The sequence below is a fragment of the Corella eumyota genome, chromosome 6, assembly GCF_963082875.1.
Source record: "Corella eumyota chromosome 6, kaCorEumy4.1, whole genome shotgun sequence".
Taxonomy (NCBI): Eukaryota; Metazoa; Chordata; class Ascidiacea; order Phlebobranchia; family Corellidae; genus Corella; species Corella eumyota.
The window spans coordinates 12365348-12379125 of record NC_137495.1 but is presented as its reverse complement, the minus strand read 5'-3'; the positions used below and the strand labels follow the sequence as shown (position 1 = coordinate 12379125).

General features: G+C 24.4%; 19 non-coding genes and 1 pseudogene across 19 annotated transcripts; all 20 read left to right on the top strand.

The window, feature by feature from the left end:
• The first annotated feature begins 125 nt into the window (after positions 1-125).
• On the top strand, positions 126-241 carry LOC145757587 (U5 spliceosomal RNA). The gene has a single exon (XR_014285619.1). It is a non-coding gene; the product is annotated as a U5 spliceosomal RNA (small nuclear RNA).
• Positions 242-810: 569 nt separating this feature from the next.
• LOC145757464 (U5 spliceosomal RNA) lies at positions 811-926 on the top strand. The gene has a single exon (XR_014285501.1). It is a non-coding gene; the product is annotated as a U5 spliceosomal RNA (small nuclear RNA).
• Positions 927-1495: 569 nt separating this feature from the next.
• Positions 1496-1611, top strand: LOC145757448 (U5 spliceosomal RNA). Its single transcript, XR_014285486.1, has one exon. It is a non-coding gene; the product is annotated as a U5 spliceosomal RNA (small nuclear RNA).
• Positions 1612-2226: 615 nt separating this feature from the next.
• LOC145757404 (U5 spliceosomal RNA) lies at positions 2227-2342 on the top strand. Its single transcript, XR_014285443.1, has one exon. It is a non-coding gene; the product is annotated as a U5 spliceosomal RNA (small nuclear RNA).
• Positions 2343-2919: 577 nt separating this feature from the next.
• LOC145757576 (U5 spliceosomal RNA) lies at positions 2920-3036 on the top strand. The gene has a single exon (XR_014285609.1). It is a non-coding gene; the product is annotated as a U5 spliceosomal RNA (small nuclear RNA).
• Positions 3037-3604: 568 nt separating this feature from the next.
• Positions 3605-3720, top strand: LOC145757403 (U5 spliceosomal RNA). Its single transcript, XR_014285441.1, has one exon. It is a non-coding gene; the product is annotated as a U5 spliceosomal RNA (small nuclear RNA).
• A 615-nt stretch (positions 3721-4335) lies between these two features.
• LOC145757402 (U5 spliceosomal RNA) lies at positions 4336-4451 on the top strand. The gene has a single exon (XR_014285440.1). It is a non-coding gene; the product is annotated as a U5 spliceosomal RNA (small nuclear RNA).
• Positions 4452-5020: 569 nt separating this feature from the next.
• LOC145757447 (U5 spliceosomal RNA) lies at positions 5021-5137 on the top strand. Its single transcript, XR_014285485.1, has one exon. It is a non-coding gene; the product is annotated as a U5 spliceosomal RNA (small nuclear RNA).
• Positions 5138-5704: 567 nt separating this feature from the next.
• Positions 5705-5821, top strand: LOC145757466 (U5 spliceosomal RNA). The gene has a single exon (XR_014285503.1). It is a non-coding gene; the product is annotated as a U5 spliceosomal RNA (small nuclear RNA).
• Positions 5822-6439: 618 nt separating this feature from the next.
• LOC145757651 (U5 spliceosomal RNA) lies at positions 6440-6555 on the top strand. The gene has a single exon (XR_014285677.1). It is a non-coding gene; the product is annotated as a U5 spliceosomal RNA (small nuclear RNA).
• Positions 6556-7163: 608 nt separating this feature from the next.
• On the top strand, positions 7164-7263 carry LOC145757629 (U5 spliceosomal RNA; annotated as a pseudogene).
• A 627-nt stretch (positions 7264-7890) lies between these two features.
• LOC145757431 (U5 spliceosomal RNA) lies at positions 7891-8006 on the top strand. Its single transcript, XR_014285470.1, has one exon. It is a non-coding gene; the product is annotated as a U5 spliceosomal RNA (small nuclear RNA).
• Positions 8007-8624: 618 nt separating this feature from the next.
• Positions 8625-8740, top strand: LOC145757529 (U5 spliceosomal RNA). The gene has a single exon (XR_014285564.1). It is a non-coding gene; the product is annotated as a U5 spliceosomal RNA (small nuclear RNA).
• A 609-nt stretch (positions 8741-9349) lies between these two features.
• On the top strand, positions 9350-9465 carry LOC145757490 (U5 spliceosomal RNA). Its single transcript, XR_014285527.1, has one exon. It is a non-coding gene; the product is annotated as a U5 spliceosomal RNA (small nuclear RNA).
• Positions 9466-10065: 600 nt separating this feature from the next.
• On the top strand, positions 10066-10181 carry LOC145757597 (U5 spliceosomal RNA). Its single transcript, XR_014285628.1, has one exon. It is a non-coding gene; the product is annotated as a U5 spliceosomal RNA (small nuclear RNA).
• A 597-nt stretch (positions 10182-10778) lies between these two features.
• Positions 10779-10894, top strand: LOC145757505 (U5 spliceosomal RNA). Its single transcript, XR_014285542.1, has one exon. It is a non-coding gene; the product is annotated as a U5 spliceosomal RNA (small nuclear RNA).
• Positions 10895-11463: 569 nt separating this feature from the next.
• LOC145757296 (U5 spliceosomal RNA) lies at positions 11464-11581 on the top strand. Its single transcript, XR_014285339.1, has one exon. It is a non-coding gene; the product is annotated as a U5 spliceosomal RNA (small nuclear RNA).
• Positions 11582-12149: 568 nt separating this feature from the next.
• Positions 12150-12265, top strand: LOC145757325 (U5 spliceosomal RNA). Its single transcript, XR_014285366.1, has one exon. It is a non-coding gene; the product is annotated as a U5 spliceosomal RNA (small nuclear RNA).
• Positions 12266-12880: 615 nt separating this feature from the next.
• LOC145757438 (U5 spliceosomal RNA) lies at positions 12881-12997 on the top strand. The gene has a single exon (XR_014285476.1). It is a non-coding gene; the product is annotated as a U5 spliceosomal RNA (small nuclear RNA).
• A 576-nt stretch (positions 12998-13573) lies between these two features.
• On the top strand, positions 13574-13690 carry LOC145757575 (U5 spliceosomal RNA). The gene has a single exon (XR_014285608.1). It is a non-coding gene; the product is annotated as a U5 spliceosomal RNA (small nuclear RNA).
• The last annotated feature ends 88 nt before the right edge of the window (positions 13691-13778 follow it).

Below are 13778 nucleotides of genomic sequence, written 5' to 3'. Positions count from 1 at the left end.
TAAAATTATATTGTTATTTGAGTTTTTGTTAGTGAAGTGTATCTGTTTTAACTTATAACTGATCACAAACACCACAAATTAATTTATTTAATTGTGAAATATACTTCAGTTTCAATAAAAATATTTTACTCGGTCTTTTATTCATATCGAGTAAATCTTTCGCCTTTTACTAAAGATTTCCGTAGATAAGAGTATTTTTGAGTTAATTTTGTTTTTGAAAGTCCTACTTTTATTAGTAGGCGATTTTACTTAAAATTCATTTCTGTTGATTACTGCATTATTTTGTATTTGTTAATGTAATTTACAAGCTATTTTTAGAAATAAAGTAAACTTGAAGAAAAGTTTTAAACTTGAGTTTTTAGTGTTTTTTAGGAGGCGAAAATTGTTGAACTGAAAAGTGTCTTTGTTCTAGATGTATATTTTTCACCTTTATTATACAAATGATGTAAATGTTTGTCTTAACCAAAGATATCTGTAAATAGGATTGATTTTGACTTTTTTCTGAAATATTTTTTTTATTTTTAACTGAGATTTAATTAATAATAAATACCTATTTAAATATTATTGCTAGTTTTTATAATTTAGTAATATTTTAATAAAACTGCTATAATCGAGTGTTTAGCATTGAAAATGCAGTGGCCAAACTTTGATTGCTTATTACAACAAACTTTTTCTTGAAGTTTGTTAAAATTATATTGTTATTTGAGTTTTTGTTAGTGAAGTGTATCTGTTTTAACTTATAACTGATCACAAACACCACAAATTAATTTATTTAATTGTGAAATATACTTCAGTTTCAATAAAAATCTTTTACTCGGACTTTTATTCATATCGAGTAAATCTTTCGCCTTTTACTAAAAATTTCCGTGGATAAGAGTATTTTTGAGTTAATTTTGTTTTTGAAAGGCCTACTTTAATTAGTAGGCGATTTTATCTAAAATTCATTTCTGTTGATTACTGCATTATTTTGCATTTGTTAATGTAATTAACAAGCTATTTTTAGAAATAAATTAAACTTGAAGAAAAGTTTTAAACTTGAGTTTTTAGTGTTTTTTAGGAGGCGAAAATTGTTGAACTGAAAAGTGTCTTTGTTCTAGATGTATATTTTTCACCTTTATTATACAAATCGTGTAAATGTTTGTCTTAACCAAAGATATCTGTGAATAGGATTGATTTTGACTTTTTTCTGAAATATTTTTTTTATTTTTAACTGAGATTTAATTAATAATAAAAACCTATTTAAATATTATTGCTAGTTTTTATAATTTAGTAATATTTTAATAAAACCGCTATAATCGAGTGTTTAGCATTGAAAATGCAGTGGCCAAACTTTGACTGCTTATTACAACAAACTTTTTCTTGAAGTTTGTTAAAATTATATTGTTATTTGAGTTTTTGTTAGTGAAGTGTATCTGTTTTAACTTATAACTGATCACAAACACCACAAATTAATTTATTTAATTGTGAAATATACTTCAGTTTCAATAAAAATATTTTACTCGGACTTTTATTCATATCGAGTAAATCTTTCGCCTTTTACTAAAGATTTCCGTGGATTAGAGTATTTTTGAGTTAATTTTGTTTTTGAAAGGCCTACTTTTATTAGTAGGCGATTTTACTTAAAATTCATTTCTGTTGATTACTGCATTATTTTGTATTTGTTAATGTAATTAACAAGCTATTTTTAGAAATAAAGTAAACTTGAAGAAAAGTTTTAAACTTGAGTTTTTAGTGTTTTTTAGGAGGCGAAAATTGTTGAACTGAAAAGTGTATTTGTTCTAGATGTATATTTTTCACCTTTATTATACAAATCGTGTAAAAGTTTGTCTTAACCAAAGATATCTGTGAATAGGATTAATTTTGAGTTACACTTTATTTTAAGTGACCAAGTGGAACAAGAGTGTAATTTCTGAAATATTTTTTTATTTTTAACTGAGATTTAATTAATAATAAAAACCCATTTAAATATGATTGCTAGTTTTTATAATTTAGTATTATTTAAATAAAACTGATATAATCGAGTGTCTAGCATTAAAAATGCAGTGGCCAAACTTTGACTGCTTATTACAACAAACTTTTTCCTGAAGTTTGTTAAAATTATATTGTTATTTAAGTTTTTGTTAGTAAAATGTATTAAGTGTATCTGTTTTAACTTTTAACTGATCACAAACACCACAAATTATATTATTTAATTGCGAAATATACTTCAGTTTCAATAAAAATATTTTACTCGGACTTTTATTCATATCGAGTAAATCTTTCGCCTTTTACTAAAGATTTCCGTGGATAAGAGTATTTTTGAGTTAATTTTGTTTTTGAAAGGCCTACTTTAATTAGTAGGCGATTTTATCTAAAATTCATTTCTGTTGATTACTGCATCATTTTGTATTTGTTAATGTAATTAACAAGCTATTTTTAGAAATAAAGTAAACTTGAAGAAAAGTTTTAAACTTGAGTTTTTAGTGTTTTTTAGGAGGCGAAAATTGTTGAACTGAAAAGTGTCTTTGTTCTAGATGTATATTTTTCACCTTTATTATACAAATCGTGTAAATGTTTGTCTTAACCAAAGATATCTGTGAATAGGATTGATTTTGACTTTTTTCTGAAATATTTTTTTTATTTTTAACTGAGATTTAATTAATAATAAAAACCTATTTAAATATTATTGCTAGTTTTTATAATTTAGTAATATTTTAATAAAACCGCTATAATGGAGTGTTTAGCATTGAAAATGCAGTGGCCAAACTTTGACTGCTTATTACAACAAACTTTTTCTTGAAGTTTGTTAAAATTATATTGTTATTTGAGTTTTTGTTAGTGAAATGTATTAAGTGTATCTGTTTTAACTTATAACTGATCACAAACACCACAAATTAATTTATTTATTGGGAAATATACTTCAGTTTCAATAAAAATATTTTACGCGGACTTTTATTCATATCGAGTAAATCTTTCGCCATTTACTAAAGATTTCCGTGGATAAGAGTATTTTTGAGTTAATTTTGTTTTTGAAACGCCTACTTTAATTAGTAGGCGATTTTATCTAAAATTCATTTCTGTTGATTACTGCATTATTTTGTATTTGTTAATGTAATTAACAAGCTATTTTTAGAAATAAAGTAAACTTGAAGAAAAGTTTTAAACTTGAGTTTTTAGTGTTTTTTAGGAGGCGAAAATTGTTGAACTGAAAAGTGTCTTTGTTCTAGATGTATATTTTTCACCTTTATTATACAAATCGTGTAAATGTTTGTCTTAATCAAAGATATCTGTGAATAGGATTGATTTTGACTTTTTTCTGAAATATTTTTTTTATTTTTAACTGAGATTTAATTAATAATAAAAACCTTTTTAAATATTATTGCTAGTTTTTATAATTTAGTAATATTTTAATGAAACTGCTATAATCGAGTGTCTAGCATTAAAAATGCAGTGGCCAAACTTTGACTGCTTATTACAACAAACTTTTTCTTGAAGTTTGTTAAAATTATATTGTTATTTGAGTTTTTGTTAGTGAAGTGTATCTGTTTTAACTTATAACTGATCACAAACACCACAAATTAATTTATTTAATTGTGAAATATACTTCAGTTTCAATAAAAATCTTTTACTCGGACTTTTATTCATATCGAGTAAATCTTTCGCCTTTTACTAAAGATTTCCGTGGATAAGAGTATTTTTGAGTTAATTTTGTTTTTGAAAGGCCTACTTTAATTAGTAGGCGATTTTATCTAAAATTTATTTCTGTTGATTACTGCATTATTTTGTATTTGTTAATGTAATTAACAAGCTATTTTTAGAAATAAAGTAAACTTGAAGAAAAGTTTTAAACTTGAGTTTTTTGTGTTTTTTAGGAGGCGAAAATTGTTGAACTGAAAAGTGTATTTGTTCTAGATGTATATTTTTCACCTTTATTATACAAATCTTGTAAAAGTTTGTCTTAACCAAAGATATCTGTGAATAGGATTAATTTTGAGTTACACTTTATTTTAAGTGACCAACTGAAACAAGAGTGTAATTTCTGAAATATTTTTTTATTTTTAACTGAGATTTAATTAATAATAAAAACCCATTTAAATATGATTGCTAGTTTTTATAATTTAGTATTATTTAAATAAAACTGATATAATCGAGTGTCTAGCATTAAAAATGCAGTGGCCAAACTTTGACTGCTTATTACAACAAACTTTTTCTTGAAGTTTGTTAAAATTATATTGTTATTTAAGTTTTTGTTAGTAAAATGTATTAAGTGTATCTGTTTTAACTTTTAACAGATCACAAACACCACAAATTAATTTATTTAATTGTGAAATATACTTCAGTTTCAATAAAAATATTTTACTCGGACTTTTATTCATATCGAGTAAATCTTTCGCCTTTTACTAAAGATTTCCGTGGATAAGAGTATTTTTGAGTTAATTTTGTTTTTGAAAGGCCTACTTTAATTAGTAGGCGATTTTATCTAAAATTTATTTCTGTTGATTACTGCATTATTTTGTATTTGTTAATGTAATTAACAAGCTATTTTTATAAATAAAGTAAACTTGAAGAAAAGTTTTAAACTTGAGTTTTTAGTGTTTTTTAGGAGGCGAAAATTGTTGAACTGAAAAGTGTCTTTGTTCTAGATGTATATTTTTCACCTTTATTATACAAATCGTGTAAATGTTTGTCTTAACCAAAGATATCTGTAAATAGGATTGATTTTGACTTTTTTCTGAAATATTTTTTTTGTTTTTAACTGAGATTTAATTAATAATAAAAACCTATTTAAATATTATTGCTAGTTTTTATAATTTAGTAATATTTTAAAAAAACCGCTATAATCGAGTGTTTAGCATTGAAAATGCAGTGGGCAAACTTTGATTGCTTATTACAACAAACTTTTTCTTGAAGTTTGTTAAAATTATATTGTTATTTGAGTTTTTGTTAGTGAAGTGTATCTGTTTTAACTTATAACTGATCACAAACACCACAAATTAATTTATTTAATTGGGAAATATACTTCAGTTTCAATAAAAATATTTTACTCGGACTTTTATTCATATCGAGTAAATCTTTCGCCTTTTACTAAAGATTTCCGTGGATAAGAGTATTTTTGAGTTAATTTTGTTTTTGAAAAGCCTACTTTAATTAGTTGGCGATTTTATCTAAAATTTATTTCTGTTGATTACTGCATTATTTTGTATTGTTAATGTAATTAACAAGCTATTTTTAGAAATAAAGTAAACTTGAAGAAAAGTTTTAAACTTGAGTTTTTAGTGTTTTTTAGGAGGCGAAAATTGTTGAACTGAAAAGTGTCTTTGTTCTAGATGTATATTTTTCACCTTTATTATACAAATCGTGTAAATGTTTGTCTTAACCAAAGATATCTGTGAATAGGATTGATTTTGACTTTTTTCTGAAATATTTTTTTTATTTTTAACTGAGATTTAATTAATAATAAAAACCTATTTAAATATTATTGCTAGTTTTTATAATTTAGTAATATTTTAATAAAACCGCTATAATCCAGTGTTTAGCATTGAAAATGCAGTGGGCAAACTTTGATTGCTTATTACAACAAACTTTTTCTTGAAGTTTGTTAAAATTATATTGTTATTTGAGTTTTTGTTAGTGAAGTGTATCTGTTTTAACTTATAACTGATCACAAACACCACAAATTAATTTATTTAATTGTGAAATATACTTCAGTTTCAATAAAAATATTTTACTCGGACTTTTATTCATATCGAGTAAATCTTTCGCCTTTTACTAAAAATTTCCGTGGATAAGAGTATTTTTGAGTTAATTTTGTTTTTGAATGGCCTACTTTTGTTAGTAGGCGATTTTACTTAAAATTCATTTCTGTTGATTACTGCATTATTTTGTATTTGTTAATGTAATTAACAAGCTATTTTTAGAAATAAAGTAAACTTGAAGAAAAGCTTTAAACTTGAGTTTTTAGTGTTTCTTAGGAGGCGAAAATTGTTGAACTGAAAAGTGTCTTTGTTCTAGATGTATATTTTTCACCTTTTTTTATACAAATCGTGTAAATGTTTGTCTTAACCAAAGGTATCTGTGAATTGGATTGATTTTGAGTTACACTTTATTTTAAGTGAACAACTGAAACAAGAGTGTAATTTCTGAAATATTTTTTCTATTTTTAACTGAGATTTAAATAAATAATAAAAACTCATTTTAATATTATTGCTAGTTTTTATAATTTAGTAATATTTAAATAAAACTGATATAATCGAGTGTCTAGCATTGAAAATGCAGTGGCCAAACTTTGACTGCTTATTACAACAAACTTTTTCCTTGAAGTTTGTTAAAATTATATTGTTATTTGAGTTTTTGGTAGTGAAGTGTATTAAGTGTATCTGTTTCAATCTACAACTAATAACAAACACCACAAATTAATTTATTTAATTGTGAAATATAGTTCAGTTTCAATAAAGGTATTTTGCTCTGACTTTTATTCATATCGAGTAAATCGTTCCCCTTTTACTAAAGATTTCCGTGGATAAGAGTATTTTTGAGTTAATTTTGTTTTTGAAAGGCCTACTTTTATTAGTAGGCGATTTTACCTAAAATTCATTTTTGTTTATTACTGCATTGTTTTGTATTTGTTAAAGTAATTAACAAGCAATTTTTAGAAATAAAGTAAACTTGAAGAAAAGTTTTAAACCTGAGTTTTTTGTGTTTTTTAGGAGGCGAAAATTGTTAAACTGAAAAGTGTCTTTGTTCTAGATGTATATTTTTCACCTTAATTATACAAATCGTGTAAATGTTTGTCTTAACCAAAGATATCTGTGAATAAGATTGATTTTGAGTTACACTTTATTTTAAGTGACCAACTGAAACAAGAGTGTAATTTCTGAAATATTTTTTCTATTTTTAAATGAGATTTAAATAAATAATAAAAACCCATTTTAATATTATTGCTAGTTTTTATAATTTAGTAATATTTAAATAAAACTGATATAATCGAGTGTCTAGCATTGAAAATGCAATGGCCAAACTTTGACCGCTTATTACAACAAACTTTTCCTTGAAGTTCGTTAAAATTATATTGTTTTTCGAGTTTTTGTTAGTAAAGTGTATCTGTTTTAAGTTATAACTGATCACAAACACCACAAATTAATTTATTTAATTGTGAAATATAGTTCAGTTTCAATAAAGGTATTTTACTCTGTCTTTTATTCATATCGAGTAAATCTTTCGCCTTTTACTAAAGATTTCCGTGGGTAAGAGTATTTTTGAGTTAATTTTGTTTTTGAAAGGCCTACATTTATTTATTAGTAGGCGATTTTACCTAAAATTCATTTCTGTTGATTGCTGCAATATTTTGTGTTTGTTTATGTAATAAGCAAGCAATTTTTTGAAATAAAGTTTACTTGAAGAAAAGTTTTAAACTTGAGTTTCTAGTGTTTTTTAGAAGGCGATAATTGTTAAACTGAACAGTTGCTTTGTTCTAGATGTATATTTTTCACCTTAATTATACAAATCGTGTAAATGTTTGTCTTAACCAAAGATATCTGTGAATAAGATTGATTTTGAGTTACACTTTATTTTAAGTGACCAACTGAAACAAGAGTGTAATTTCTGAAATATTTTTTTATTTTTAACTGAGATTTAAATAAATAATAAAAACCCATTTTAATATTATTGCTAGTTTTTATAATTTAGTAATATTTGAATAAAACTGATATAATCGAGTGTCTAGCATTGAAAATGCAGTGGCCAAACTTTGACTGCTTATTACAACAAACTTTTCCTTGAAGTTTGTTAAAATTATATTGTTTTTCGAGTTTTTGTTAGTAAAGTGTATCTGTTTTAAGTTATAACTGATCACAAACACCACAAATTAATTTATTTAATTGTGAAATATAGTTCAGTTTCAATAAAGGTATTTTACTCTGACTTTTATTCATATCGAGTAAATCTTTCGCCTTTTACTAAAGATTTCCGTGGATAAGAGTATTTTTGAGTTAATTTTGTTTTTGAAAGTCCTACTTTTATTAGTAGGCAATTTTACCTAAAATTCATTTCTGTTTATTACTGCATTGTTTTGTATTTGTTAATGTAATTAACAAGCTATTTTTAGAAATAAAGTAAACTTGAAGAAAAGTTTTAAACTTGAGTTTTTAGTTTTTCTTAGGAGGCGAAAATTGTTGAACTGAAAAGTGTCTTTGTTCTAGATGTATATTTTTCATCTTTTTTTATACAAATCGTGTAAATGTTTGTCTTAACCAAGGGTATCTGTGAATAGGATTGATTTTGAGTTACACTTTATTTTAAGTGAACAACTGAAACAAAAGTGTAATTTCTGAAATATTTTTTCTATTTTTAACTGAGATTTAAATAAATAATAAAAACCCATTTTAATATTATTGCTAGTTTTTATAATTTAGTAATATTTAAATAAAACTGATATAATCGAGTGTCTAGCATTAAAAATGCAGTGGCCAAACTTTGACTGCTTATTACAACAAACTTTTTCTTGAAGTTTGTTAAAATTATATTGTTATTTGAGTTTTTGTTTGTGAAATGTATTAAGTGTATCTGTTTTAACTTATAACTGATCACAAACACCACAAATTAATTTATTTAAATGGGAAATATACTTCAGTTTCAATAAAAATATTTTACTCGGACTTTTATTCATATCGAGTAAATCTTTCGCCTTTTACTAAAGATTTCCGTAGATAAGAGTATTTTTGAGTTAATTTGGTTTTTGAAAGTCCTACTTTTATTAGTAGGCGATTTTACTTAAAATTCATTTCTGTTGATTACTGCATTATTTTGTATTTGTTAATGTGATTTACAAGCTATTTTTAGAAATAAAGTAAACTTGAAGAAAAGTTTTAAACTTGAGTTTTTAGTGTTTTTTAGGAGGCGAAAATTGTTGAACTGAAAAGTGTCTTTGTTCTAGATGTATATTTTTCACCTTTTTTTATACAAATCGTGTAAATGTTTGTCTTAACCAAGGGTATCTGTGAATAGGATTGATTTTGAGTTACACTTTATTTTAAGTGAACAACTGAAACAAAAGTGTAATTTCTGAAATATTTTTTTTATTTTTAACTGAGATTTAAATAAATAATAAAAACCCATTTTAATATTATTGCTAGTTTTTATAATTTAGTAATATTTAAATAAAACTGATATAATCGAGTGTCTAGCATTGAAAATGCAGTGGCCAAACTTTGACTGCTTATTTAAACAAACTTTTCCTTGAAGTTTGTTAAAATTATATTGTTTTTCGAGTTTTTGTTAGTAAAGTGTATCTGTTTTAACTTATAACTGATGACAAACACCACAAATTAATTTATTTAATTGTGAAATATAGTTCAGTTTCAATAAAGGTATTTTACTCTGACTTTTATTCATATCGAGTAAATCTTTCGCCTTTTACTAAAGTTTTCCGTGGATAAGAGTATTTTTGAGTTAATTTTGTTTTTGAAAGACCTACTTTTATTAGTAGGCAATTTTACCTAAAATTCATTTCTGTTTATTACTGCATTGTTTTGTATTTGTTATTGTAATTAACAAGCTATTTTTAGAAATGAAGTAAACTTGAAGAAAAGTTTTAAACTTGAGTTTTTAGTGTTTCTTAGGAGGCGAAAATTGTCGAACTGAAAAGTGTCTTTGTTCTAGATGTATATTTTTCACCTTTTTTTATACAAATCGTGTAAATGTTTGTCTTAACCAAGGGTATCTGTGAATAGGATTGATTTTGAGTTACACTTTATTTTAAGTGAACAACTGAAACAAGAGTGTAATTTCTCAAATATTTTTAACTGAGATTTAAATAAATAATAAAAACCCATTTTAATATTATTGCTAGTTTTTATAATTTAGTAATATTTAAATAAAACTGATATAATCGAGTGTCTAGCATTGAAAATGCAATGGCCAAACTTTGACTGCTTATTACAACAAACTTTTCCTTGAAGTTTGTTAAAATTATATTGTTTTTCGAGTTTTTGTTAGTAAAGTGTATCTGTTTTAACTTATAACTGATGACAAACACCACAAATTAATTTATTTAATTGTGAAATATAGTTCAGTTTCAATAAAGGTATTTTACTCTGACTTTTATTCATATCGAGTAAATCTTTCACCTTTTACTAAAGTTTTCCGTGGATAAGAGGATTTTAGAGTTAAATTTGTTTTTGAAAGGCCTACTTTTAATAGTAGGCGATTTTACCTAAAATTCATTTCTGTTGATTACTGCATTATTTTGTATTTGTTAATGTAATTAACAAGCTATTTTTAGAAATAAAGTAAACTTGAAGAAAAGTTTTAAACTTGAGTTTTTAGGAGGCAAAAATTGTTGAACTGAAAAGTGTCTTTGTTCTAGATGTATATTTTTCACCTTAATTATACAAATCGTGTAAATGTTTGTCTTAACCAAAGATATCTGTGAATAAGATTGATTTTGAGTTACACTTTATTTTAAGTGACCAACTGAAACAAGAGTGTAATTTCTGAAATATTTTTTTATTTTTAACTGAGATTTAAATAAATAATAAAAACCCATTTTAATATTATTGCTAGTTTTTATAATTTAGTAATATTTTAATAAAACTGCTATAATCGAGTGTTTAGCATTGAAAATGCAGTGGCCAAACTTTGACTGCTTATTACAACAAACTTTTTCTTGAAGTTTGTTAAAATTATATTGTTATTTGAGTTTTTGTTAGTGAAGTGTATCTGTTTTAACTTATAACTGATCACAAACACCACAAATTAATTTATTTAATTGTGAAATATACTTCAGTTTCAATAAAAATCTTTTACTCGGACTTTTATTCATATCAAGTAAATCTTTCGCCTTTTACTAAAGATTTCCGTGGATAAGAGTATTTTTGAGTTAATTTTGTTATTGAAAGGCCTACTTTAATTAGTAGGCGATTTTATCTAAAATTCATTTCTGTTGATTACTGCATTATTTTGTATTTGTTAATGTAATTAACAAGCTATTTTTAGAAATAAAGTAAACTTGAAGAAAAGTTTTATACTTGAGTTTTTAGTGTTTTTTAGGAGACGAAAATTGTTGAACTGAAAAGTGTCTTTGTTCTAGATGTATATTTTTCACCTTTATTATACAAATCGTGTAAATGTTTGTCTTAACCAAAGATATCTGTGAATAGGATTGATTTTGACTTTTTTCTGAAATATTTTTTTTATTTTTAACTGAGATTTAATTAATAATAAAAACCTATTTTAATATTATTGCTAGTTTTTATAATTTAGTAATATTTTAATAAAACTGCTATAATCGAGTGTTTAGCATTGAAAATGCAGTGGCCAAACTTTGATTGCTTATTACAACAAACTTTTTCTTGAAGTTTGTTAAAATTATATTGTTATTTGAGTTTTTGTTAGTGAAGTGTATCTGTTTTAACTTATAACTGATGACAAACACCACAAATTAATTTATTTAATTGGGAAATATACTTCAGTTTCAATAAAAATATTTTACTCGGACTTTTATTCATATCGAGTAAATCTTTCGCCTTTTACTAAAGATTTCCGTGGATAAGAGTATTTTTGAGTTAATTTTGTTTTTTGAAAGGCCTACTTTAATTAGTAGGCGATTTTATCTAAAATTCATTTCTGTTGATTACTGCATTATTTTGCATTTGTTAATGTAATTAACAAGCTATTTTTAGAAATAAAGTAAACTTGAAGAAAAGTTTTAAACTTGAGTTTTTAGTGTTTTTTAGGAGGCGAAAATTGTTGAACTGAAAAGTGTCTTTGTTCTAGATGTATATTTTTCACCTTTATTATACAAATCGTGTAAATGTTTGTCTTAACCAAAGATATCTGTGAATAGGATTGATTTTGACTTTTTTCTGAAATATTTTTTTTATTTTTAACTGAGATTTAATTAATAATAAAAACCTATTTAAATATTATTGCTAGTTTTTATAATTTAGTAATATTTTAATAAAACCGCTATAATCGAGTGTTTAGCATTGAAAATGCAGTGGCCAAACTTTGACTGCTTATTACAACAAACTTTTTCTTGAAGTTTGTTAAAATTATATTGTTATTTGAGTTTTTGTTAGTGAAGTGTATCTGTTTTAACTTATAACTGATCACAAACACCACAAATTAATTTATTTAATTGTGAAATATACTTCAGTTTCAATAAAAATTTTTTACTCGGACTTTTATTCATATCGAGTAAATCTTTCGCCTTTTACTAAAGATTTCCGTGGATAAGAGTATTTTTGAGTTAATTTTGTTTTTGAAAGGCCTACTTTTATTAGTAGGCGATTTTACTTAAAATTTATTTCTGTTGATTACTGCATTATTTTGTATTTGTTAATGTAATTAACAAGCTATTTTTAGAAATAAAGTAAACTTGAAGAAAAGTTTTAAACTTGAGTTTTTAGTGTTTTTTAGGAGGCGAAAATTGTTGAACTGAAAAGTGTATTTGTTCTAGATGTATATTTTTCACCTTTATTATACAAATCGTGTAAAAGTTTGTCTTAACCAAAGATATCTGTGAATAGGATTAATTTTGAGTTACACTTTATTTTAAGTGACCAAGTGAAACAAGAGTGTAATTTCTGAAATATTTTTTTATTTTTAACTGAGATTTAATTAATAATAAAAACCCATTTAAATATGATTGCTAGTTTTTATAATTTAGTATTATTTAAATAAAACTGATATAATCGAGTGTCTAGCATTAAAAATGCAGTGGCCAAACTTTGACTGCTTATTACAACAAACTTTTTCTTGAAGTTTGTTAAAATTATATTGTTATTTAAGTTTTTGTTAGTAAAATGTATTAAGTGTATCTGTTTTAACTTTTAACTGATCACAAACACCACAAATTATATTATTTAATTGCGAAATATACTTCAGTTTCAATAAAAATATTTTACTCGGGCTTTTATTCATATCGAGTAAATCTTTCGCCTTTTACTAAAGATTTCCGTGGATAAGAGTATTTTTGAGTTAATTTTGTTTTTGAAACGCCTACTTTAATTAGTAGGCGATTTTATCTAAAATTCATTTCTGTTGATTACTGCATTATTTTGTATTTGTTAATGTAATTAACAAGCTATTTTTAGAAATAAAGTAAACTTGAAGAAAAGTTTTAAACTTGAGTTTTTAGTGTTTTTTAGGAGGCGAAAATTGTTGAACTGAAAAGTGTCTTTGTTCTAGATGTATATTTTTCACCTTTATTATACAAATCGTGTAAATTTTTGTCTTAACCAAAGATATCTGTGAATAGGATTGATTTTGACTTTTTTCTGAAATATTTTTTTTATTTTTAACTGAGATTTAATTAATAATAAAAACCTATTTAAATATTATTGCTAGTTTTTATAATTTAGTAATATTTTAATAAAACCGCTATAATGGAGTGTTTAGCATTGAAAATGCAGTGGCCAAACTTTGACTGCTTATTACAACAAACTTTTTCTTGAAGTTTGTTAAAATTATATTGTTATTTGAGTTTTTGTTAGTGAAATGTATTAAGTGTATCTGTTTTAACTTATAACTGATCACAAACACCACAAATTAATTTATTTATTGGGAAATATACTTCAGTTTCAATAAAAATATTTTACGCGGACTTTTATTCATATCGAGTAAATCTTTCGCCATTTACTAAAGATTTCCGTGGATAAGAGTATTTTTGAGTTAATTTTGTTTTTGAAACGCCTACTTTAATTAGTAGGCGATTTTATCTAAAATTCATTTCTGTTGATTACTGCATTATTTTGTATTTGTTAATGTAATTAACAAGCTATTTTTAGAAATAAAGTAAA